Raw genomic sequence first — 26461 nt, 5'->3', positions numbered from 1 at the left:
CAACTGATACAGCGCAATGAGCGCCCCCAGTGGTGAAAGTTCACCAAATTTGGTATACATGTCAAGGGACCTATGAAGAGTTGTTGTGTCAAGTTTGACGAATCAGAAGCCGAGATATAAAATGTTGCCTGAAAACAGCGCCCCCAGTGGCAAAAGTTTACAAAATTTGAGAGATATGTCAGGTGACCTGTTAAGAGTGTGCGTATCAAGTTTGATCAAGATTGAGTAAATAGAAGATGAGCTATTGCTTTTTGAAGAAAAAATGTTGTGGTTTTTCCCATGTCAGTAGGTGGCGCTATGCTGTACATGAGCGATTATGAGTTGGAAAAATAAGTGTCTACAACAGCAACGCACTATCACAAGGTAGTGGTGTGAAGGAAAAGCATTATGGAATTATTTACCAAAAACCCGTTTTGGAGCAATTGCGGCGGCCAAAAACAGCGCCCCCCATGGACAAAAATTCCCAAAATGGGGTATACATGACATGGGAGCTAGTAAGAGGGTGGCCGTGAAGTTTGACCAAATTTGAGGAAAGATTGGATTTTTTGCCCAAAAATAGCGCCCCCAGTGGCGAAATATCACAGAATTTGGCCAGCATGTCAGAAGCCCAATGACTGATTTGCTTGTGAAGTATGATCAGTTTTGAGCAATTAGAAGATTTGTTATGAATTTTTAAGCATGTAAAATTTTGAAGTGAAAATTGATTGACGTATAACGTCTGACCGGCTTATCCTACGTGAAACGTATTTAGGAACTTCTGTCAGCCGTGTCTGTAGATGATGTCTATCAATTTTGGTGACATTCCTATGAACGGCCTAGGAGGAGTTGCGCCGTCTTCGTGGCCATGCATTTCGCACAAAAGTGAAATTACCTCACTTCCTGTTGGGCGTGGCTAATGCATTGGCATTACATTTTTGTCCGGCGTAGTGAGATACATATGCGTACCAAATGGCATGCCACTACTACAAACTACATGGCAACAAGGCACCTTAATGCGGGAGGCCAGAATCACAACAAGTTAGGGGGCGCTATCGAGGCCCTGGGGCCCGCCTGGATCTGGGCTTCTGGTTCACAGTAGCGGTGGCAGTCTAAGAAAAAGGAGCCAAATTTCGTGCGTTGTCGACCATGGCAAGCGCCCCAATAAGGGTCTTGTAAAGAGTTTGCTTGCCAAGTTTGACAAATCAGAAGCTGCAATATCATTTCTGCCATAACCAGCACCCCCAGGGGCGAAAGTGCACAAAATTTGGCGTACATGTCAGGTGAGCTATGAAGAGTTTGCGTATGAAGTTTGATGACAATTGAGTAAATAGAAGATGAGATATAGATTTTTGAAGAATAAATTTTTTGGTTTTTCCCATGTCAGTAGGTGGCGCTATGCTGTACACGAGCGATTATGAGTTGGAAAAATAAGTGTCTACAACAGCAACGCACTATCACAAGGTAGTGGTGTGAAGGAAAAGCATTATGGAATTATTGACCAAAAACCCGTTTTGGAGAAATTGCATCGGCCAAAAACAGCGCCCCCCATGGACGAAAATTCCAAAATTGTGGTATACATGACATGGGAGGTAGTAAGAGGGTGGCCGTGAAGTGTGACCAAATTTGAGGAAAGATTGGATTTTTTGCCCAAAAATAGCGCCCCCAGTGGCGAAATATCACAGAAATTGGGTAACATGTCAGAAGCCCAATGAGTGATTTGCGTGTGAAGTATGAGCAGATTTGAGCAAGTAGAAGATTTGTTATGAATTTTTAAGCATGTAAAATTTTGAAGTGAAAATTGATTGACGTATAACTTCTGAACGGTTGATCCTACGTGAAACGTATTTAGTAACTTTTGTCAGCCATGTCTGTAGATGATGTGTATCAATTTTGGTGACATTCCTATGAACGGTCTAGGAGGAGTTGCGCCCTCTTCGTGGCCATGCATTTCACACAAAAGTGAAATTACCTCACTTCCTGTTGGGCGTGGCTAATGCATTGGCATTACATTTTTGTCCGGCTTAGTGAGATACATATGCGTACCAAATGGCATGCCACTACTACAAACTATATGGCAACCAGGCACCGTAATGCGGGAGACCAAAATCACAACGACTTAGGGGGCGCTATAGAGGCCCTGAGCCCCGGCCAAGTTTGGGCTTTTGGTTCTGAGTAGCGGTGGCAATTCTCGGAACTGGTGTCAATTTTCGTGCGTTTTCGCCCATGGCAAGCGCCCCGAAAATGCCCAACAGCGGAGAAAAATAAAGAAGAAGAAGAAGACGGAAGAAGAATAATAATAATAGTGAACTCTTACAAGAACAATAGGGCCTTCGCCCATAGGGCTCGGGCCCTAATAATAGTGAACTCTTACAAGAACAATAGGGCCTTCGCCCATAGGGCTCGGGCCCTAATAAGCGGGCGGCACGGTGGTGTAGTGGTTAGCGCTGTCGCCTCACAGCAAGAAGGTCCGGGTTCGAGCCCCGTGGCCGGCGAGGGCCTTTCTGTGCGGAGTTTGCATGTTCTCCCCGTGTCCACATGGGTTTCCTCCGGGTGCTCTGGTTTCCCCCACAGTCCAAAGACATGCAGGTTAGGTTAAGTGGTGACTCTAAATTGACCGTAGGTGTGAATGTGAGTGTGAATGGTTGTCTGTGTCTATGTGTCAGCCCTGTGATGACCTGGCGACTTGTCCAGGGTGTACCCCGCCTTTCGCCCATAGTCAGCTGGGATAGGCTCCAGCTTGCCTGCGACCCTGTAGAACAGGATAAAGTGGCTAGAGATAATGAGATGATGAGATGAGATAATAATAAGCAGGCTCAGGATTGGACACAGCAATTGTAACAGTACACTTAACATCATGGGAAAACCTCCAACTGGTTTCTGTAATCAATGCCATGAAGCTGAGACACTTGAGCATATCCTTACATCATGCAAGAAATTTAGATCTGAGAGGCAAGAAATGATGACAGAGTTACAGAAAAAAGGCCAGGTAGAGGACAGCATTAAAAGTGTATTAAAATATGGAGAAACTACTAAGGGGAGGAAATGGTTATTTACACTTTTAAGAACAACTGGACTGGAAAGACAGCTTGAATATGATGTGATAAGGACATAGAAAAAAATCTATAGATGGCAGTAATGCAACATTGTGGATGTCAGCTGCTCAAAGCCTCTAAGAAAGCTCAAAACCTCAAAGAAGAAGAAAAAGAAGTTGGAGAACTTTATGGGCCACTGTAGTAGGCTGTGGGAATTCGTGGGAAGTGTGGATTCTGGTGCAGGTGTAACAAAGCTCCCCCCTGGAGGTGCTCAGATTCTGTAATTTTTATTTTCCTTTAGCGAATTCTAAAGGAAAATATCAGGACATCTGTCTACTGTCTCAAGAGACGGTGGGTCATGCAGCAAGACAATGCACCTAAGTACACAAGTCGTTCTACCAAAGAATAGTTAAAGAAGAATAAAGCTAATGTTTTGGAATGGCCAAGTCAAAGTCCTGACCTTAATCCAATCAAAATGTTGTGGAAGGACCTGAAGTGAGCAGTTCATGTGAGGAAACCCACCAACATCCCAGAGTTGAAGCTGTTCTGTATGGAGGAATGGGCTAAAATTCCTCCAAGCTGGTGTGCAGGACTGATCAACAGTTACCGGAAATGTTCAGTTGCAGTTATTGCTGCACAAGGGGGTCACACCAGATACTGAAAGCAAAGGTTCACATATTTTTGCCACTCACAGATATGTAATATTGCAGGGCTTTTCAAAGTGTGGAGCGCGCCTCCCCTAGGGGGCGCCAGAGTTCTTCGGGGGGGGGGGGGGGGGGGGCGCAATGTCATTCTCATCTCATCTCATTATCTCTAGCCACTTTATCCTGTTCTACAGGGTCGCAGGCAAGCTGGAGCCTATCCCAGCTGACTATGGGCAAAAGGCGGGGTACACCCTGGACAAGTCGCCAGGTCATCACAGGGCTGACACATAGACACAGACAACCATTCACACTCACATTCACACCTTCGGTCAATTTAGAGTCACCAGTTAACCTAACCTGCATGTCTTTGGACTGTGGGGGAAACCGGAGCACCCAGAGGAAACCCACGCGGACACGGGGAGAACATGCAAACTCCGCACAGAAAGGCTGTCGCCGGCCCCAGGGCTCGAACCCGGACCTTCTTGCTGTGAGGCGACAGCGCTAACCACTACACCACCGTGCGGGGCGCAATGTGAGGAAAAATAAACCAGAATAAGTTACTATTGCGGACATTTAGCGAACTTCAGCTAGCCTTTGCCAGAGACAAAATGGATCGATTTTTAGTACCTAAAGCTACAGTGAGTGAGGAGACAGACTGGCCCAAGCAAAAAAAGAAGGAAGTATGACCACGATTATTTAAAGTTTGGATTTTCATGGACTGGATCTGAAGATGCTCCACTGCCACAGTGTGTTGTCTGCCAAGAGGTGCTCGCTAACGATGCTATCAGATGTTTAAAATGTGTTAAACAAGATGTTTTAAAAAAAAAAAAGCACAGATGTTTTAAAGGTGCAAAAAAAGATGTTTTCAAAAAGCACAGATGTTTAAAATGTGTAAAAGAAAAAAATAAAAATGTGTACAACAACCATTTTTTTAAAATACGAATGGAACATTAAGTATAGCAACACAAATTGAAAGGGGGGGGGCGCTGTTGTTTATTTGCTCTCTGGGGGGGGGGGGGGGGGCTGACTCTCCCACACTTTGAAAACCCCTGTAATATTGGATCATTTTCCTCAATAAAAAAGTGACCAAGTATAATATTTTTGTCTCATTTGTTTTACTGGGTTGTCTTTATCTACTTTTAGGACTTGTGTGAAAATCTGATGTTGTTTTAGGTCATATTTATGCAGAAGGGTTCACAAACTTTCAAGCACCACTGTATTCTGTGGAACAATGATGGTACAACATACATCTTTAACAGAAAAAAACCCTAAAATTTTGTGCACAAGGTTTAATTTATTTTGGGTTTTCTGAAGTGAACTTGTCGGCACGGTGGTGTAGTGGTTAGCGCTGTCGCCTCACAGCAAGAAGGTCCTGGGTTCGAGCCCTGGGGCCGGCGAGGCCTTTCTGTGTGGAGTTTGCATGTTCTCCCCGTGTCCGCGTGGGTTTCCTCTGGGTGCTCCGGTTTCCCCCACAGTCCAAAGACATGCAGGTTAGGTTAACAGGTGACTCTAAATTGACCGTAGGTGTGAATGTGAGTGTGAATGGTTGTCTGTGTCTATGTGTCAGCCCTGTGATGACCTGGCGACTTGTCCAGGGTGTACCCCGCCTTTTGCCCGTAGTCAGCTGGGATAGGCTCCAGCTTGCCTGCGACCCTGTAGAAGGATAAAGCGGCTAGAGATAATGAGATGAGATGAGATGAAGTGAACTGCTGAACCTGATGCAGCTTTCAGCCAAGCCATGTTTGGTTGACTTGGCTAGAATTGTAGCAGTTCAGTGGCCAGTTCCTTTCTGTGCACTCATGCACACCTATGGGCAGTTTAGAGTAACTAGTTAACCTAATTGCATGTCTTTGGAGGAAACCAGAGCACCCAGGGGAGACCCACACAGAGAGAGCATGTGAACTCCACACAGTAAGGCCCTTCCCACCAACCACTAGGCTTGAACCCAGAACTTTCTTGCTGTGAGGCACTAACCACCAAAATGCCTTAAAATTACACCTACAGGATAATAACTATACATCCAGCATCCCTTATTTTTGATGAAATATCACCTTGGACAGACACTTTTTGTAGACGTCAACAAGATTTTGACAGAAAGCTGATTGGGTAGAGGTACCTAATTGGTGTAACAGAAAAGCATTCACCCTATCATCTGGCGATTGTGAGTTTAAATCCTGATGCTGTCACAAATCAAGAAGAGAGGGGGTGTCAACTGCAAGGAACACTAGTCAAATGTCTGTGAGCTCATACATATGGAAGTAGGTAGACAGCAGGTGTGTTATGCTGTATGATAAGCAGTTAAAATAGATTCAGTCTGCTGGCTTTATGTACCTCAAAAGAGTCTTCTTTGTTATTCCGCCCACTTTGTGCGATGCACCAGTCCTACTGGAAGCAAACCAGTCCCAGAGAATTTTAGCTTCGAGCAGCCAAAAAAACAAACAAAACAAAAAACCAGCACAGACATGTTCAGAACAATCAAATGGGTCCAGGTATTTAACATTGCACTTTTAAAATGACGTTATAATTGTTATTAGTAGAAGTGTGTGAGGGTTGGGTTGGGATAGGCGTCCTCCACCCTGAAACTCCACTCCAGGCCAGGTGGTGGCGGTGACGCGTCCAGTAGCTGCTTCTCCAACCGCCAGTAAACACTGGAGAAGAAAAAGCTGATGCTCGTCTGAACCGCTTTAGCCCCTCGATTTATAAAAATAAAAGCACATTATTGTGTCTGGCTCTGAGGATTTAAACCCCTGAGGTAAGTTAAACTGAAGGTGTGCGGTCGAATCCCAAACACATGTCCACTTTACTGTTTTAGTGAACTACGTTCAGTCTGAAAAAATGCCGTGTGCACTCTAGATAGTGCACTATTTATCCACTCAGGAGAGAGTTGTAGTTTGGCTAACCTTTTTAATTGTATGTTTAAAGTATTTAAATAATCTTCACTTCAAGTTAATTTCCACCGATTTATTTATTTATTTATTGCTAATTTGCGACTTCCTCGCAATTCCAACTTTTTATTTCTCGGAATTCCGGCTTCATTTCTCACAGACTTTTTTCTCCTCTGTGTGTGTTTGTTTATTAAGCCAGTCAGGCAGCGTTACCCCCTCTGCAGTATGTTAAGCCGAAAGCTTGAAACATTGAGAATGAAAATGAGTGAAATCTGAGGGGAGTATTTTAATCATGGTTTCCCGAACCGGGAGATCTTGTTACTGGAAGAACTTTTTTTTTTTCATCTTTATTAAAAATAACAGCAACAAAATACAAATACAGTTATTAATACACACACAAACAACAAAGCAAGAGCCAGGGGGAGTTTTCAAATCAAAACATTAAATAATCAGCACAAATGAGAATTTAGCAGCTTTGTTTTTAGAGTTAGAGATGATTTTGATATACTGTTCAGTTTCCTTTTCGAAGGCTATAAATGAAGGTTTTGAGGGACTAAACTTGGCTTTATGAATATGGTATTTTCCTAAAATGATCAACAAATTTATTATATATAATTATTTCTGGTTTTTTTATTTTGTTTTTATGGAAACCAAACAGTACATATTTCCAACACAGAGAAAAATCAGAGTCAAGCTTGGCTGTAATGTACCGGGTTATTTCTGTCCAGAATGCGATGGTAGAGGGACGTTGCCAGAACAGGTGCGTTATTGTTTCCGGGTCCATCTCACACAATGAAGAGTCCACACAAATGTCTCTCTTTTAAGCATATAATGCTTGGCAGGATAGTATCTATGAATCAGTTTGAAAGACGCCTCCCTTACTTTGTTTGTAAAAAAGTATCTGTATGGGAGGTTCCACACGCTGCTCCAGTTCAGGTCACCAACAAGACCAGTCCAGTACTGAACCACATAGGGGATAGTGATGATATCTGTCTGGAATAATGCGTGGATATTGCAATTATTGTTCTTGGATGTGACAGAGAAGCATACATGATCCACTGAGGTCAATATGGGGTCCAGAGATGGTAAGCAAACCGTTTTTTCAGCCCCTCTTAGAAGGGTTAGGATACCAGAGGGAATGGCATCCATTATTGTTACTGGAAGAACCGCATGGTGTAGACCGCTACCGTGTGATGTCAGGGGTCACGTGATTTATGTTTGCACCGCCATATTGGACGACCAGAATGAGAGACGCACACAAACGCACTTCACAGGGCCTCTGGTGTTGACTGAATACTGGAAGTTGTAGTCAGTACAAATTGTACTTCAAAATATTCCACACATTTTTAAGGTTTTTATATTGGCATAATGTAAAAAGAAAGTGTTCATTATTAGCTGTGTGGAATATATTTTCACACAAGCCACAGTACTTGAAACTCTATTTTCAAATTATGTTAAAATTTAAACAGAGAAAATTAACGATATAGAATCAGCAACAACTTATTTATAATAATATAGCAAATAATAAAGGCCTATTATTTTTGTTGAGCATTCTCATGCTGCTGCTCATCTCATCTCATCATCTCTAGCTGCTTTATCCTTCTACAGGGTTGCAGGCAAGCTGGAGCCTATCCCAGCTGACTACGGGCGAAAGGCGGGGTACACCCTGGACAAGTCGCCAGGTCATCACAGGGCCGACATATAGACACACACAACCATTCACACTCACATTCACACCTATGGTCAATTTAGAGTCACCAGTTAACCTAACCTGCATATCTTTGGACTGTGGGGGAAACCGGAGCACCCGGAGGAAACCCACGCGGACACGGGGAGAACATGCAAACTCCACACAGAAAGGCCCTCGCCGGCCCCGGGGCTCGAACCCAGGACCTTCTTGCTGTGAGGCGACAGCGCTAACCACTACACCACCGTGCCGCCCCATGCTGCTGCTGATAAAAATAATTTAATCTAGTTCCTATGGGAAATTTATTTTATCTATTCATTACTAATATAATGTATGTAGCATCGAAAAATAAGTCGACTCAGTTAATTCCGTTACTTATTATTTACAGGCCCCCGGGGCCATATTCGGAGTTTCTTTCTGAATTTGCAGATTTTATCTCAGACCTGGTTATTTCCTTAGACAGAGCTTTAGTTGTCGGAGATTTTAATATTCACTTCAATAACCCAGACGACTCTTTGAAAACAGCGTTTGTTTCCATTTTGGTTTCAGTCGGGCTTAATCAGTGTCATAGGACCGACCCATAATGGTGGTCACGCTCTCGATCTAATGCTAACATTTGGGTTAAACATAGAAAATATAGGTCACACTTCCACAGTCTGAAGTTATTTCCAATCATTATCTCATCTCATTCAAAATATGTCCATGGTAGCTGCGGGGTCTTAAAAGTCTTAAATTTAATATTCCAAAATGAAGGCCTTAAAAAGTCTTAAATTGCTTTGCCCAAGTCTTAATTTTTTAACAAAGGTCTTAAATTTACTCATACTATTCTACAATGTGAAAATGTGGGTTTTGCGTAACAGTGAACTTCTTGGAGTATGCGCAAAGAAAGAAACAATATTGATACCTTTTCGCGCCGGCACAATCGTCGGAGTCTGTGGTGGAGAGGAGACTCCCGCGAATCGCAGCATAAGTGTCGTTTTAATCAGCAGTGGCTTTCAGATGAAAGATATCGTGATTGGGTGAGGGAGGTTCCTGGAAGCGACATTGAAGCAAGATGCTGTGTTTGTCAAAAGACCTTCAAGTTGTCCACTATAGGTCATTTCGCTTTAGAGTCTCACATGAAGAGCTCAAAGCACATTGCATCTGCCCTCCACCGCCACCAGCCCATCCCTCAGTTCTGCATAGTTCAACCTCCGAATGCACCTGGAGTTGGCACTAGCACCACTGTCGAACGTCAGCAGCATCAGCCAAGCCAGACGACATCGGCAAGGCTAGCAACAACACAAGGGCCAAGCAGTGGCATGATGGGTGTCAGTGGAACCCCGACACTTCGGCCAGAGGTGCTCGGGATTTTAAAAACAATTACGGAACACCACTCGTACAACTCGAATGAGGGCATAAGCAAACTCTTTAAGGCTATGTTCCCAGACTCGGAAGTCGCTACAACATTCTCTTGTGGAAAAAACAAAACGTCTTGCATAACAAAATTTGGTCTTGCTCCTTATATAACGAAGGAGTTGGTCAAAGATGTTAACGAGGCAAGTGGTGGATTTGTCATAATGTTTGACAAAAGTCTTAAGACGACGAAAAGTAAACAAATGGACATCCACCTCCGGTACTGGAGTGGCGACCGTGTGAACTCCAGATATCTTGGCTCCCAGTTTATGGGTCACGCAAAAGCTGAAGACCTACTGAAACATTTTAAAGTCTGTATACCTCTTTCCTATCTATTTATCTCATTGTGTCTCTTATCTATCCACCTCCACATCTATGTCTTCCCTCCCTCCCTTGTTTACTAGGAGTATTTACATTTCTTTTTATTCTTCAAAATGTAAAATGGTTGAAGCAAGTTGAATGCTGGGAAACTAAAGCTGTGTTCACATATATACTGGTACGATAGTGGTATAACTGGATCGATACAAAGTATACTGGTACAGTTTAGTGCATCTGTTCACACTAGCCAGAAATGTTTGCGGTTTTCTTTCACGGTAGTTGAAGTGCGCGAAATGTTTCCGTGGTTACCGAGTAACTTCCTTCTGAGAACATGGCGGATGAAACAACGTGTGTGTGCTTTTTGTCAATGTACAGTCTGTATTTCTGGTGGTCATTTATTCAGTCGAATCGTATAAAACGCGTGAGGCAGTTGAGAACGAAACAAAGAAAACGAATCTCCGTTCTTCACTATTTTATTCAGCGAAGACATTGAGGCGTGTGACTTTGCACATGCGCGTTATATTTGTATCGACACAGAACTGCTTCATCTGTCCACACTACAGCGAAGCGCTACAGTACGGATACTGTACCGGTACGAAACCCATACATTTGTGGAATTCGTACCGATACAGTTATACCGCAACAGTACCGGTATAGTTGCTAGTGTGGACAGGTGTTGCGGTACGAAAGTAGTATCGTATCGGTACAAAATCCCTAGTGTGGACAGGGTATAAGACAGAGTTTGCCTGTTTATCATCTCTCGGTGCATGGTCATAATTAGTTTAGAGACAGTTCTTTAGGCCTTGAGTTGGGCCCTCAGTTTGGCTTTTTGACTGGTGAGCGCACACCATTGTACCAATGTATTGGTACGCCAATTGCATTTTTGTGCACCTTTAAGAGACTTTAGGCTTACCTCTTTATCTATCTATCTATCTATCTATCTATCTATCTATCTATCTATCTATCTATCCCCCTCGTCTCTTATCTATCTATGCCCCTCTGTATCTCTCTCCCTCTCTCGTTTACAAGGGTACAAAATGTAAAATGGTTGAAGCAAGTGCTGGGAAACTAAGACAAAGAGTTTGTCTGTTTAGAGTGTTGTGTATGTTTTGATATTTTATTTTTAAAAAAAAAATACACCCACATCACTTTTTTAGGTATCATCTCCAGCGATGGGAATAACGGCGTTAGAATAAACGGCGTTACTAACGGCGTTACTTTTTTTAGTAACGAGTAATCTAACTAATTACTTTTTACATCGTTATAACGCCGTTCCCGTTACTTACAATAAAATACTATGCGTTACTTTATTAAAGCTGTTCTCATCTGGCACGCTGCTCGTTCAGCCTTTCTTTACTCTGCTTTCGTGTGGGGCGGGGAGACACGAGACAACGGCACAGTAAGCCAATCAGAGTAGATTTGGACAACATACATAGGTAGGCCACGCCTACTGCACTACTGCGCGCTCTTTCAATCGGAAGACCCAGCGATGGCGAGCGGTCAGCCCAGCACTGCGCTTTCACATTGGAAATACAGCCAGGACTTTTCATTACTTGAAATAAAAGGCAAGAGTGTTTACGTGCAATGCACATTATGTCGAGGAACAAAGCGTTTGTCCTCGTCAGTGGCCAGTAATTAGTAACATAATTTTAATAGCTACAAAAATATATTACATTTGATAGATGTCTTATCTCACATTGTCCCACAAAAATATTAATATAGTGTAGATAACATTACTAATTGGTTCTGTTAAGTTTCCATTTCAGTCATTAAACACATTTAACATTCACTTTTATTATGATTACACTAATTGAATTAGATTTTTTTTGAGGGGGAACAAAATGTAACGGAATAATTACTTTCCCTGGTAATTAGTTACTTTTATGACAAAGTAACTCCGTTACTAACTCAGTTACTTTTTGGGAAAAGTAACTAGTAACTATAACTAATTACTTTTTGAAAGTAACGTGCCCAACACTGATCATCTCTGGGTGCATGGTCATAATTAGTTCAGAGACAGTTCTTTAGGCCTCGAGTTAGGCCCTCAGTTTGGCTTTTTGACTGGTGAGTGCACACCTTTGGCATTAATGTGCTGGTATGCCTATCAGTGTTGCCAGATACTGCTGACATTTTCCAGCCCAAAACATGTTCAAATCCTCCAAATTCCACTTAAAACCGCCCAATCTGGCAACACTGATGCCTATTTCATTTTTGTGTACCTTTAAGGCCATGACTTGGACCCTATGTTGTGCTCCTTTCTTCCAGGTTTAGACTTGTTTTTTTGTCTTGAATGTGAAGATTTGACAAGCAATGCACATAATGACTTAAGTATATAACTTTTATAATAAAAATAATTTTACTTGAAACATTTGTCATTATTGGGAATATAATCTGGTGTCCCCTCCTAGAACTGCCACCTTATTGTGGTGGAGGGGTTTGTGTGCTTGAATGATCCTAGGAGCTATGTTGTCGGGGGCATTATGCCCCTGTTAGGGTTTCCCAAGGCAGACAGGTCCTAGGTGACAGGCCAGACCAAGAGCAGTTCACCAAAAACCCCCTATGGAGAAAAAATCCAGGACCGTGACGTCGCCCGGTAGGACGCAGCTGGGGCCCCACCCTGGAGCCAGGCCCGGGGTTGGGGCTCGTATGAGAGGTGACGTGGGCCCGACCTCCTGTGGGTTCACCACCCACAGAGGTAGCAGTAGGGGTTTGGTGCAGTGTGGATTGGGTGGCAGTCGAAGGCAGGGGCCTCGACGACCTGATCCCCGGACACAGCGGCTGGCCGTTGGGACATGGAATGTCACTTCGCTGGGGGGGAAGGAGCCTGAGCTTGTGCGGGAGGTTGAGAGGTACCGGCTAGAGATAGTCGGGCTCACCTCCACGCACAGCTTGGGCTCTGGAACCCAGCTCCTCGAGAGGGGCTGGACTTTCCACTTCTCTGGAGTCGCCCGTGGTGAGCGGCGGCGGGCTGGTGTGGGCTTGCTTATAGCTCCCCAGCTCAGCCGCCATGTGTTGGAGTTTACCCCAGTGAACGAGAGGGTCGCCTCTCTGCGCCTTCGGATTGGGGAGAGGGCTCTTGCTGTTGTTTGTGCCTACGGGCCAAATAGCAGTATAGAGTATCTGGCCTTCTTGGAGTCCCTGGGAGAGGTACTGAGGGGTGCTCAGACTGGGGACTCCATTGTGCTACTGGGGGACTTCAATGCTCACGTGGGTGACGACAGTGACACCTGGAGGGGTGTGGTTGGGAGGAACGGCCTCCCCGATCTGAACCCGAGTGGTGTTTTGTTATTGGACTTCTGTGCTAGTCACGGTTTGTCCATAACGAACACCATGTTCGAGCATAGGGGTGTCCATAAGTGCACGTGGCACCAGGACACCTTAGGTCGGAGGTCGATGATCGACTTTGTAGTCGTTTCATCTGATCTCCGGCCCTATGTCTTAGACACTCGGGTGAAGAGAGGGGCTGAGCTGTCAACTGATCACCACCTGGTGGTGAGTTGGATCCACTGGCGGAGGAGGAAGCTGGACAGACCTGGCAGGCCCAAACGTATGGTGAGGGTCTGCTGGGAACGTCTGGCCGAGCACTCTGTTGGGGAGGTCTTTAACTCCCACCTCCGGGAGAGCTTTTCCCAGCTTCCGAGGGAGGTGGGGGACATTGAGTCTGAGTGGACCATGTTCTCTACCTACATTGTGGACGCAGCTGTTCGGAGCTGTGGCCGCAAGGTCTCCGGTGCCTGTCGTGGCGGCAATCCCCGAACCCGGTGGTGGACACCGGAAGTAAGGGATGCCGTCAAGCTGAAGAAGGAGTCCTATCGGGCCATGTTGACCTCCAGGACTCCTGAGGCAGCTGACGGGTATCGGCAGGCCAGGCGTGCTGCAGCTCGGGCAGTTGCAGAGGCAAAAACTCGGAACTGGGAGGAGTTCGGGGAGGCCATGGAGAAGGACTATCGGTCGGCCTCGAAGAAATTCTGGCAAACCGTCCGGCGCCTCAGGAGGGGGAAGCAGTACTCTGCCAACACTGTTTACAGTGCGGGTGGGGAGCTGTTGACCTCGACTGGGGACATTGTCGGGCGGTGGAAGGAATACTTTGAGGATCTCCTCAATCCCACCGTCATGTCTTCCACTGAGGAGACTGAGGCTGATGACTCAGAGGTGGACTCGTCCATTACCCAAGCCGAAGTCACTGAGGTGGTTTGCAAGCTCCTCGGTGGCAAGGCACCGGGGGTGGATGAGATCCGCCCTGAGTATCTCAAGTCTCTGGATGTTGTGGGGCTGTCTTGGTTGACACGCCTCTGCAACATCGCGTGGCGGTCGGGGACAGTGCCTCTGGAGTGGCAGACTGGGGTGGTGGTCCCTCTTTTTAAGAAAGGGGACTGGAGAGTGTGCTCCAATTATAGGGGAATCACACTTCTCAGCCTCCCAGGGAAGGTTTACTCCAGGGTACTGGAGAGGAGAATTCGACCAATAGTCGAACCTCGGATCCAGGAGGAACAATGCAGTTTTTGTCCTGGTCGCGGAACACTGGACCAGCTCTATACCCTTCATAGGGTGCTCGAGGGTTCATGGGAGTTTGCCCAACCAGTCCACATGTGCTTTGTGGATCTGGAGAAGGCATTCGACCGTGTCCCCCGTGGTATTCTGTGGGGGGTGCTTCGGGAGTATGGGGTTCGGGGCTCTTTGCTAAGGGCTGTCTGGTCCCTGTACGAACGGAGCAGGAGTCTGGTTCGCATTGCCGGCAGTAAGTCAGACCTGTTCCCAGTGCATGTTGGACTCCGGCAGGGCTGCCCTTTGTCACCGGTTCTGTTCATAATTTTTATGGACAGAATTTCTAGGCGCAGCCAGGGGCCGGAAGGAATCCTGTTTGGGAACCACAGGATTTCATCTCTGCTTTTTGCGGATAGTGTCGTCCTGTTGGCTTCTTCAAACCAGGACCTTCAGCATGCACGGGGGCGGTTTGCAGTCGAGTGTGAATCGGCTGGGATGAGAATCAGCACCTCCAAGTCCGAGGCCATGGTTCTCGACCGGAAAAGGGTGGCTTGCCCTCTCGAGGTTGGTGGAGAAGTCCTGCCTCAAGTGGAGGAGTTTAAGTATCTCGGGATCTTGTTCACGAGTGAGGGAAGGATGGAGCGTGAGATCGACAGGCGGATCGGTGCAGCCTCCGCAGTGATGCGGTCGCTTTACCGGTCCGTCGTGGTGAAGAAGGAGCTGAGCCAAAAAGCGAAGCTCTCAATTTACCGGCCGATCTACGTTCCGACTCTCACCTATGGTCATGAGCTTTGGGTAATGACAGAAAGAACAAGATCGCGGATACAAGCGGCTGAAATGAGTTTCCTTCGCAGGGTGGCTGGGCGCTCCCTTAGAGATAGGGTGAGAAGCACAGTCACTCGGGAGGAGCTCGGAGTAGAGCCGCTGCTCCTCCACATCGAGAGGAACCAGCTGAGGTGACTCTGGCATCTTTTTCGGATGCCTCCTGGATGCCTCCCTGGGGAGGTGTTCCAGGCATGTCCCCCCGGGGAGGAGGCCCCGGGGAAGACCCAGGACACGCTGGAGGGACTATGTCTCTCGGCTGGCCTGGGAACGCCTCGGTGTTCTTCCCGAGGAGCTGGCCGAGGTGTCTGGGGAAAGGGAAGTTTGGGCTTCCATGCTTAGACTGCTGCCTCCGCGACCCGGTCCCGGATAAGCGGAAGAAGACGAGACAAGACGATAATCTGGTGTTCTACGACCGCATAATGGGTGCGATGTGGGTCTTAATTCTCATTTAAGTGGTCTTAAAAAGGTCTTAATTTTATGGTGGTCAAACCTGGGGAAACACTGATGTCTGAGTAATAATATATGCACCTCACCACAATACTGTATTAAATGTACATTCACGTCAACTACTGCACAGAGCTTTATAAATGATCTCCCAGAGTTATAAACTTTGATTGGGTCACTGTCAGCCCCTGCAGAACTTGATCAGGCAACTGAATGCTTAGAGTCAACGATCTGCAATACTTTAATGTAGCTCCTCTTAAAAGAAAATAATTCAAGAGAAAAAACTAGCACCCTGGTATCACGATGGCACTTGTACTTTAAAATTGACCACTTGAAAATTGGAAAGTAAGTGGCATCAAACAAAATTGGTAGCATTCAAATTAGCTTATAAGGAGCGCTTCCTGCAGTATAGAAAAGCTCTTAGTGCTGCTAGATCAACATATCTCTTCTCCCAAATAGATGATGATAATCCTAGATTCCTATTTAATACTGTAGCAAAATTAACCAGGAGTAAGACCACTCTCGACACATGCACACCTGCAGTAGCAACGACTTCATGATTTTTTTTTTTTTATATTTCAAGGACAAAATTGAAACTACAAATTTAAGGTCAGACAATTTAAGTAACCCTGTAGTTAACAATATAACTATCAGATCAGCAATTAGAATGTTTTACTCCCCTTAGAGAAATCAAACTACTTTCATTAATATCATCAAAATCCTCAACTTGTGTACTAGATCCCTTACCTACACAACTATTCAAACAGATAATACCTGAAGTAATTGAACCACTTTTAAAAATAATAAATTCTTCTCTTAGGATTAGCTATGTACCCAAATCCTTTAAACTTTCAGTTATCAAACCCCTGATTAAAAAAACCTGACCTTAATCCCTGTCAGCTGTTCAATTATCGGCCAATATCAAACCTCCCCTTTATCTCGGAGATCCTTGAAAAAGCTGTGGCACAGCAGTTATGCTCCTATTTACAAAGGAATAACATCCATGAAATGTATCAGTCAGGATTTAGACCTCATCATAGCACAGAGACAGCTCTGGTTAAAGTAGTAAACGACCTATTGTTGGCGTCTGATCAGGGCTGTGTCTCGTTGCTTGACCTTAGTGCAGCATTTGATACCATTGATCATTCCATTCTTCTGGATAGACTAGAAAATGTTGTGGGAGTTAAGGGAACGGCCCTCTCCTGGCTCAGCTCTTATTTAATTGATCGCCATCAGTATGTTGATGTAAATAGTGATTTTTCTAGACATACTGAGGTAAAGTTTGATGTTCCACAAGATTCTGTCTCAGGCCCACTGTGTTGTGTGTGTGTGTGTGTGTGTGTGTTTTTTTTTTTTTAATGTAACCTCTGGGTGATGATATTCATAAGCATGGTATTAGTTTCCACTGTTATGCTGATGACACACAGTTGTATGTTTCTGCAAAAGCAGATATGAGACACCAGCTCAGTCGAATTGAGGAATGTGTGAAGGACAGACCCTGGATGCTTATTAACTTCCTTCTGCTTAACTTGGACAAGACTGAAGTACTTGTACTAAGACCACATGCAGCGAGAAGTAGGTTTTCTGATCACACAGTAACTCTGGATGGCCTTTCTGTTTCTTCATCTCATTATCTCTAGCCGCTTTATCCTTCTACAGGGTCGCAGGCAAGCTGGAGCCTATCCCAGCTGACTACGGGCGAAAGGCGGGGTACACCCTGGACAAGTCGCCAGGTCATCACAGGGCTGATACATAGACACAGACAACCATTCACACTCACATTCACACCTACGGTCAATTTAGAGTCACCAGTTAACCTAACCTTAGGGATGTCCCGATCAGGTTTTTTTGCCCTCCGATCCGATACCGATCATTTGATTTTGAGTATCTGCTGATACCGAGTCCCGATCCGATACTTCTTATAATCCATAAAAAATAATAAAGATGAGGAAAGAAACGGATCCAGGATGTTCATTTTTTTTTATTTAACACCTTATTTTAACATCCAACAACTCCGTTAGCAAACAGAGCACTTACGTGAGGTAGTTTGAACAATAAATAACATAAATTAAAAACATAACCTTAAAATACCTGGCAGGAATGTAAACAAATTAAAAAAAAACTGCCACAGTGCCAGTAATTTGCTTTTAAGAACACATCTCACAGTGGTATACAGTAATTTCAATTAAGGAAATGAACGTTTTTCTTGATGAAAACAAGCATTTCTACCCTTTCAGGTTTGAGCCTGTTTTTGTCATCCAACACATTTGCAACAGCACTAAAAACTCGCTGTATTGTGTCGGGTGTTTGTTTTTCAGGTGCCGTATCAGGTTTGTTGTATTAAATGCGGCCCTTTCCTGTCCACCCCTTGAAATTCCAGCTTTACATATTTCACAGTTTGCTATGGCAATGTTGTCATCAACTTTGAAATACTGCCACACCGCAGACATGCTTTGCTTTCCGCTTCGAACTGCTTCCGTGTTCAACTTTGCCGGCAACGGGCAGCCAATAACCAATAGCGTCTCTGCTACAAAGTGATGTCGTGCCGCACGTGTTGATGTTGCTGTGTTGAGACAAGAGGTCTGGTCTCACTCTGTGCCAACGCATAGCTATTGATGTGTTAAAAATGAGAATATATTATATAGATATATATCCGATCCCTGATCGGGAGGTAATGCCCGATTCCGATCGAGTCTGAAACCACGTGATCGGGCCCGATTTCCGATCACGTGATCGGATCGGGACATCCCTACCTAACCTGCATGTCTTTGGACTGTGGGGGAAACCGGAGCACCCGGAGGAAACCCACGTGGACACGGGGAGAACATGCAAACTCCGCACAGAAAGGCCCTCGCCGGCCACGGGGCTCGAACCCGGACCTTTTTGCTGTGAGGCGACAGCGCTAACCACTACACCACCGTGCCGCCCCTGAGCAATTCCAGCGTTATGGACGTGACACTTGAACTCAAAATGGCAACAAATGACCCAGTGCATGTTTTATTGTCTCCCAGTATTTAAACAGGTGTTGCATATTTTAAAGCTGTACCATACTGGAGAAGTGATAGAACAAGAACAATTCCCATAGTACATCTAGGGCATGCCAGAAAATGCCAATAAAAGATGCGTTATGGATGTGACAGAAAAAGTATCACTTTTCTTGGGTGACTATACATTTTTATCAAACTCTGTGAAATTGTAAACCTAATGTCGAAATGGAGATATCCATTTGATAGAGGGGCCCAAGGTGAATATTAAAAAATCTTTGTTTAAAATATTTTGTATTTCATGCAGAGTTTCGGAAGGAAAAGTCAGCATTATGGATGTGACGAAATTCCGTTATGGATGTGACGCGTCTGAAATAGACATGGCATATGTTTAGAAAATCAGCAATTTAACCACCATAACCCTTTGAAAAACTCTCTATATGTCAGCTAAAACTATCAAAGTTCTTAAATAATATTTAGGATGGCTATTGTTTTGCTGTTTTGTGGATTTTAGCGTACATTTCTGTGGCTTGTGGCAATAATATAGAATTGTACATGATCAAAGTTGATTTTAGCTTGGGTTTTACATTATAAGAAAGAAAGACTGACATATTAAGGCGAAGGGAACGATTCTTGTGACAAATTGGTTCAACTTATTCACATCTGTAAAATACAGGCCTAGGCGATATCTCCGGGAGTGGTTTTGATGTATTACATGTTGCTTTATTTTTGCATGGTGAGGTTGACATTTACATGGAATTGCCCCTCTGATTCTTCATGTGCAGCAGTAAAAGACCTCGGGTGATTATTGATGCCAGTCTTTCATTTGAAACTCGTATCGATCACATTACCCGGATAGCTTTCTTTCATCTCAGAAATATTGCTAAGATAAGAAATTTAATGTCATGACACAAGACAGAAAAACTAGTTCATGCTTTTGTTACCTCCAGGTTGGATTGTTGTAATGCCTTACAGTCTGGATGTTCCAATAAGTGCATAAACAAGCTCCAGTTAGTTCAAAATGCAACAGCAAGAGTCCTTCCTAGAGCTAGAAAATATGACCACCCCTGTCTTATCCTCACTGCATTGGCTCCCAGTCAAATTTTGTTTTATTTATAAAATACTACAATTGACCTTGAAAGCACTGAGTGGTCTCGTACCTGAGCGAACTTCTGGTCCTTTATGACCTGCCATGTCTACTTAGATTGAAAGGTGCAGGCTATCTGCTGGTACCTTGTATAGTGAAAGCTACATCAGGGGCAGAGCCTTTTCTTACAAAGCCCCACAATTATGGAACAGCCTTCCAAGTAGTGTTTGGGAATCAGACACAGTCTCAGCGTTAAAATCTAGGCTGAAAACATGCCTTTTGTTAATGGTGTTTATTAGGTAAAGGAATAGATCTGGAGGGTCCTCAGGCATAGTGTTCGTTTGGTAAACTGGGATGTATGGATGCTGTCAGTCTCCCACTCGAGGTTGTTGACCATGTAGTGGCTGGCTGCTTTATGTCCCAGGGTGCCCTCATGCCTCTGTTACCTTCTGGCTCTCCCTTTTAGTTATGCTGTCAGTTTTGCTGGAGTCCCTGCTTGCGCTCAGTGCAAAATGTATATGTGGCCGTTCTTGCGTATGGGCGGAGCACAGAAGATGGCAGGACAGAGCTCAGGTTGGTAAACTGTTTTTATTATCCCACTTTTCAGTGGTCACTTAGTAAATTAAACACAGACACACATGCAACCGGCGTCTGGTTCGGGGAAGAGCTCCTTCCGCTCTCGCTCTCCCTCCTTAAATAGGGCGCGGTCACTGGGGAAGACACAAACACATTAATTAACATCAGGTGCAGTGATTCTGCCATTTACCTTCCCTGACTCTGCCCTCCGGTCACAGACCGATGCTTGACCACGCCCCCGCTGCCACATACCCCCACCACCCGACTCAGGCCGGGCGGCTGTCCGGCCTGCAGCCGACTCCCCCCCCCCCCCCCCGATGGGAGAGGAAGTCCGCCATGACCATCTGTGCCCCCGGCCTGTGGATCATCTTGAAGTTAAAGGGTTGGAGTGCCAGATACCAACGGGTGATCTGCGCGTTGGCATCCTTCATGCGGTGGAGCCACTGGAGGGGCATGTGGTCCGAACAGAGGGTGAAAGGGCGTCCCAGCAGGTAGTAACAGAGGGCGAGGACCACCCACTTGTTTGCCAAGCACTCTTTTTCAATGGTGCTGTAGCGCCCGTCACGCACCGACAGCTTTCTACTGATGTACAAGACTTGGCGGTCCTCCAGCTCCTGGGACAAAACAGCCCCCAGCCCTCTGTCCAACGCATTTGTCTGTAACATAAAGGGGAGAGAAAAGTCAGGGGAGTGTAAAAGTGGCCCCCCACACAGTGCAGCCTTTACCTCAGAAAAAGCCATCTGGCATTGCTCCGTCCACTGGACCGGATCTGGTGCCCCCTTTTTAGTCAGATCAGTCAGCGGGCTGGTGACGTCCGAATAATTAGGTATAAACCTACGATAATAGCCAGCCAGCCCCAGGAACTGTCTCACCCCCTTTTTGGTCTTTGGCCTCGGGCAGGCTGCAATTACTGCTGTCTTGTAAATTTGGGGACGCACCTGCCCGTTGCCCAAGTGGAAGCCCAGATACCGTACTTCCACCCGCCCAATCGCACACTTCTTCGGGATGGCTGTGAGACCCGCTCGCCTCAGTGACCTAACGACGGCCCTCAGATGTTGGAGGTGTCTCGGCCAGTCATTACTATAGAGAATGATGTCGTCGAGGTAGGCGGCCGCATAGGTGGCGTGGGGGTGGAGGACCCTGTCCATCAGCCGCTGAAACGTAGCAGGCGCCCCAAACAACCTAAAAGGAAGTGTGACAAATTGGTGTAAGCCGAACGATGTGGAAAAGGCTGTTTTTTTTTTCTCGGGATAATGGAGTCAAGGGGATCTGCCAATAACCCTTTGTTAAATCCAGTGTCGAATAAAAGCGAGCCGTGCCTAGTCGATCGAGCAACTCATCAATATGAGGCATTGGGTATGCGTCGAATTTAGACACCGTGTTGACTTTTCTGTAGTCTACACAGAACCGGACCGACCCGTCGGCCTTGGGTACCAAGACCAGCGGGCTGCTCCAGTCACTGTGGGATTCCTCGGCAATGCCCATTTCGAGCATGGCCTCAAGTTCTTCCCGAACCACTTTTTTTTCTTGTGTTCGGGTAGTCTGTAAGGGCGGCTACGCACTACCACCCCCGGGTGTGTCTGAATGTGGTGCTCTATGAGGTTGGTGCGGCCGGGCAGGGGCGAGAACATGTCCGAAAACTTGGTCTGCAACTGGGCAACCTCCGTGAGTTGGGTCGGGGAGAGGTGGTCTCCACAGGGGACCGGAGGGGTATGTGATGCCAGTGTTCCTTTTTGAACCTCTGGTCCCGGAACCACCGACACCAACGCCACAGGGACCTCCTCGTTCCAGAGTTTGAGCAGGTTGAGGTGGTAAATCCGTAGCGCCCCATCCCTGTCCGTTGGCCTCACCTCATAGTCAACATCCCCGACTCGCCGTGTGACCTCAAAGGGTCCTTGCCACTTGGCGACTAATTTGGAGCTCAATGTGGGCAACAGTACGAGTACTTTATCTCCTGGTGCGAAGTCTCTAAGGCACGTACCCTTGTCGTACAGGCGGGTTTGTCGTTTTTGGGCCTGCCGCAAATTCTCCTGGGTTAGGTGGGTGTGTGGAGTTTTGCGCGTAGGTCAATAACGTATTGGATTTCATTTTTACTTGGTGAAGGTCCCTCCTCCCAATTTTCCCGCAGCGCATCTAGAATGCCGCGTGGCTTACGCCCGTATAACAATTCGAACGGGGAGAACCCCGTGGAGGCTTGGGGGACCTTTCACACTGCAAACAACAAGGGTTCGAGCCATTTATCCCAATTACGTGCATCCTCACTTAAAATTTTTTAATTATATTCTTGAGGGTGCGATTGAACTGTTCAACTAAACCGTCCATTTGTGGGTGATCCACGCTGGTGCGGATCGGCTTAATACCCAACAACCCATACAGTTCGCTCAGTGTACGTGACATAAACGAGGTGCCTTGGTCAGTCAGAATCTTTCGGGATTCCAACTCTGGAGATAACGTGGAAGAGTGCTTCCGCAATACTGCGTGCTGAGATATTGCGAAGAGGCACCGCTTCCGGGTATTGCGTTGCGTAGTCCACCAGAACTAATATAAAGCGGTACCCTTGTGTTGACCGATCTAATGGCTCGACGTGATCCATCCCGATTCTTTCGAACGGGGTCTTGATTAATGGTAGAGGGTGCAAAGGCACTTTTGGAATGGCCGCTGGATTTACTAACTGGCATTCGTGGCACGCCGTACACCACCTACGAACATCGCCGCAAGTCCCTGGCCAATAGAACCGGGCCATTATTCGGGCTAGTTATTTGGGCTATCCTGCTCTAAGTGTCCAGCCATGGGATTAAAGTGAGCCGTCTGGAATACCAATTCCCGGCGGCTCTTGGGAATCAAAAGGTGCGTGACTCGCTCTTTAAGGCCAATTTATGCTGACAACGCAGTCCTCACAGATGGCGTCGCAGATGGCGTCTGCGTAGCCCCCCCCCTTCACAAACGCTCTGCGCGCACCTCCCAAAAATTGTGACCACCGCAGAAGCCTCGCAGCCAAGAGGGCTCTGATTGGTCCACTCTACATCCGCTGTACATGCACTTCCGCTTCCCTACTTTCCCGGTTTGGTTTGTTTTCACGACCGCCATTTTTAAAATCACGAGCGAAGATGGAGCAGCACGAAAAGCGGTTGATCGAGGAAGTGAGGAAGTACGTACATCTATACGACTCCAGTTCTAGTCATTATAAGTAACCGGAGGATAAACACTCCACTAACCACACCCACCAACTACTCCTAGCGACTTCGCGCCCCCTTGCGTTGTGGCGGTGAATAACATCGCGCATGCCTATTACTCCCCGCTCAACGATAAATTACAACTGTCTGCGAAAAGCTATCTGCGAAAGCCTTGTCGCAAGAGCATGCAGAGGCCCTTAGTCTGAGTGTCCTGCGTCACTCAGTATAATCTATCCTTCATAATTGCGAAGTAGGGGAAGGACGGGGTGGCGTTTGGCTGGAGCATTTGCCCATTGATTACTCTCACTTGGTCAAACGCATGCCGCAGAGTCTCGTCTCGCGACTGCTCTAATGGAAAATCCGCAAGGGATTCCCCAATAGAGAGAGGAGGAGCCGGCGGCTCCTCACTCTGACTTGGAGATGACGGAGACGGCTCTGTGACAGCTGCTCTCGCCAACGCGACACCGGGACCTCCCCCTATTAAACTACGGCAGGACCCACTCTTCACTAGATGACTCATTAATTCCCCAAATCCAATCCGTCCCCAAAATTATCGAGTGGGTAAGGCAAGGATTAACCACCGCCTTTACTATAAATTTTTCCCCTCGAAAAAAATGTGGACCGACACTAAAGGGTAGTTGTGAACATCCCCATGTGCACACAACACCTTTACCAATTGTGCTCCCCCCAGTGCCCCATCTTGTACCAGGTTTTGGTGGATTGAGGTCTGATTACAACCAGATTCCACCAACGCCTGATATGTATCCCCTTGGATACTCACCGGTATGCAATACGCTCCGGCCCGATCGAGGGTGGCTCCTGGTGCGTCAGGGATCCGAACCACCGCTCCCACCTCCATTACCGAGCACTGCTGTTGGAGGTGGCCCGGCTCCCCGCAGCGCCAGCAAACCAGTCCGGGCTTCCTCTCCGCACTGGTGTGCTGGGGCTCGCTCACCTGAGGGGGGGGGAAGAGACGGACACAGAAGGGAGAAACGGGAGGGCACCGCGGGTGCGGTGGGCCAGCTGGGGTGGCGCCCGCATCCGCGGTGGGGTATGGGGCGAGGATGAGACACAGGAGGAGAGGGAGAGGAGAGAAGAGGTTGTCTGCTGTCCTGCTGTCGGGACAGCCGCCAAATGGTCCTCCGCCAGCTCGATTGTCTGATCCAGCGACGCTGGGTGGTGGCACTGGACCCACTCTGCGGTTCCGGCTGGTAAGCGCGCGATGAATTGTTCCAGTACCACCTGGTCGATGATCCCCTTGGCGTCGCGGTTGTCGGCCCTCAACCACCACCAGCAGGTGTCCCGGAGTTGCTGGCCAAACACGAACGGCCGGCTGACTTCCTCCAAGCATAAAGCGTGGAAGTCCTGCCGTTGCTGCTCAGGGGTGCACCCCACACGCTGGATTACGGCGCGGCGAAGGGCCGTGTAGGCCAGCCGGCGGTCGGCGGGGAGCTGTAGCGTGGCCAGCTGCGCCTCTCCCGTTAGCAGGGGGAGGAGACGCGCCGTGCGCTTTTCCACCGGCCACCCCGAGGTCTCTGCTACCTGCTCAAAGAGCGTGAGGAATGCCTCGGGGTTGTCCTGCGGGCCCATCTTCGTTAGGGTGAGGGGGGACGGGCCCGCGGCGGTGGAGTTGGTGGACTCCGCTGACGCGAGGAGGTGCCGGAACGCCTGACGATCTTCCTGCTGAGCCAACACCAGGGCCTTGAACCGCTGTTCCTGCTCCTTCCGGAGGGCGACTAGCGCCTGGTGCTGGCTTTGCTGGGCCGTGGTGAGGGCGTGGACCAGGTCGGCGAACAGGGAGTACTCCATGGGGCTGTTCTGCTTCTGCGCTCCAAATTCTCCCAGGTTTCAGCACCACTGTGGCAGTTCTTACGTATGGGCGGAGCACAGAAGACGGCAGGACAAAGCTCAGGTTGGTAAATCGTTTTTATCATCACACTTTTCAGTGGTCACTTAGTAAATTAAACACACACACACACACACACACACACACACAACCGGCATCTGGTTCGGGGAAGAGCTCCCTCTGCTCTCGCTCTCCCTCCTTAAATAGGGCGCGGTCACTGGGGAAGACACACAAACACATCAGGTGCAGTGATTCTGCCACTTACCTTCCTTGACTCCGCTCTCCAGTTACAGACCGATGCTTGACCACGCCCCCGCTGCCACAGTATACTGTTCTTACTCATGAGGTGACATTGGGCATACCAAACAACTCGTGTTTTCTCTCTCTTCTCCCCCTCGTCTGTCCCTCTGAGTTACACATGTCAATTCTGAGAGTGAGCTGCTGACTCCTCGCCCTGCCTGATCCATCCTGATGCCCCATGTCTGGTTGGAGTCTCATTACATCAATCCTGTGAAGGACAGCCCCATATGGACAGTTGAAAGTCACACTTGGAAGATGCTCTGGACACTTGTAGTAATGCTTTTATGGCTGAGGACTACAGTTGACTTGCTAACTTGAGGACTGCAGTTGTCATGAACAGTTTTGCACTCAAGTTTCCATCAGTGAAGAGTTGAACAGACTTCCTGTTAAAACTGTTAAAAATGTTATGTTGTCTATCACCCAAATGAGGATGGGTTCCCTTTTGAGTCTGGTTCCTCTCGGGGTTTCTCGCTCATGTCGTCTGAGGGAGTTTTTCCTTGTCGCTGTCATCACAGGCTTGCTCATTGGGGATAGGTTAGGGACAAAATTAGCTCATGTTTAAAGTCATTAAAATTCTGTAAATCTGCTTTGTGACAATGATTATTGTTAAAAGTGCTATACAAAAACTTTATTTTACTTTTTACTGATATTAATCTGAATAAAACATGAGAAAATTACCTTGCGTTTTACAACATGATTTTTTTTTCTTCATCATGACAGACGACAGACCCAACCACACACAAACTGATTATAAGCATCCAGGCTTTTGTAGGCTTTTAGACTGTCCATGGTGTAGGCACT

General features: G+C 46.8%; 1 protein-coding gene across 3 annotated transcripts in view; it reads left to right on the top strand.

Annotated features, from left to right (window-relative positions):
• Positions 1-6291: 6291 nt before the first annotated feature.
• The window catches only part of LOC132870990 (zinc finger protein 883-like), a 116862-nt gene continuing 96692 nt past the window's right edge, over positions 6292-26461 (top strand). For all 3 annotated transcript variants that reach the window (XM_060905081.1, XM_060905079.1, XM_060905078.1), the window contains exon 1: positions 6292-6407. The gene's annotated coding sequence lies outside the window, so the exon portion shown is untranslated. The remainder of the gene's footprint in view (positions 6408-26461) is intronic.

This window comes from Neoarius graeffei, chromosome 22 (genome assembly GCF_027579695.1).
Source record: "Neoarius graeffei isolate fNeoGra1 chromosome 22, fNeoGra1.pri, whole genome shotgun sequence".
Classification (NCBI taxonomy): Eukaryota; Metazoa; Chordata; class Actinopteri; order Siluriformes; family Ariidae; genus Neoarius; species Neoarius graeffei.
The sequence above is the reverse complement of the archived record's forward strand: the minus strand, read 5'-3'. Positions and strand labels throughout refer to the sequence as shown.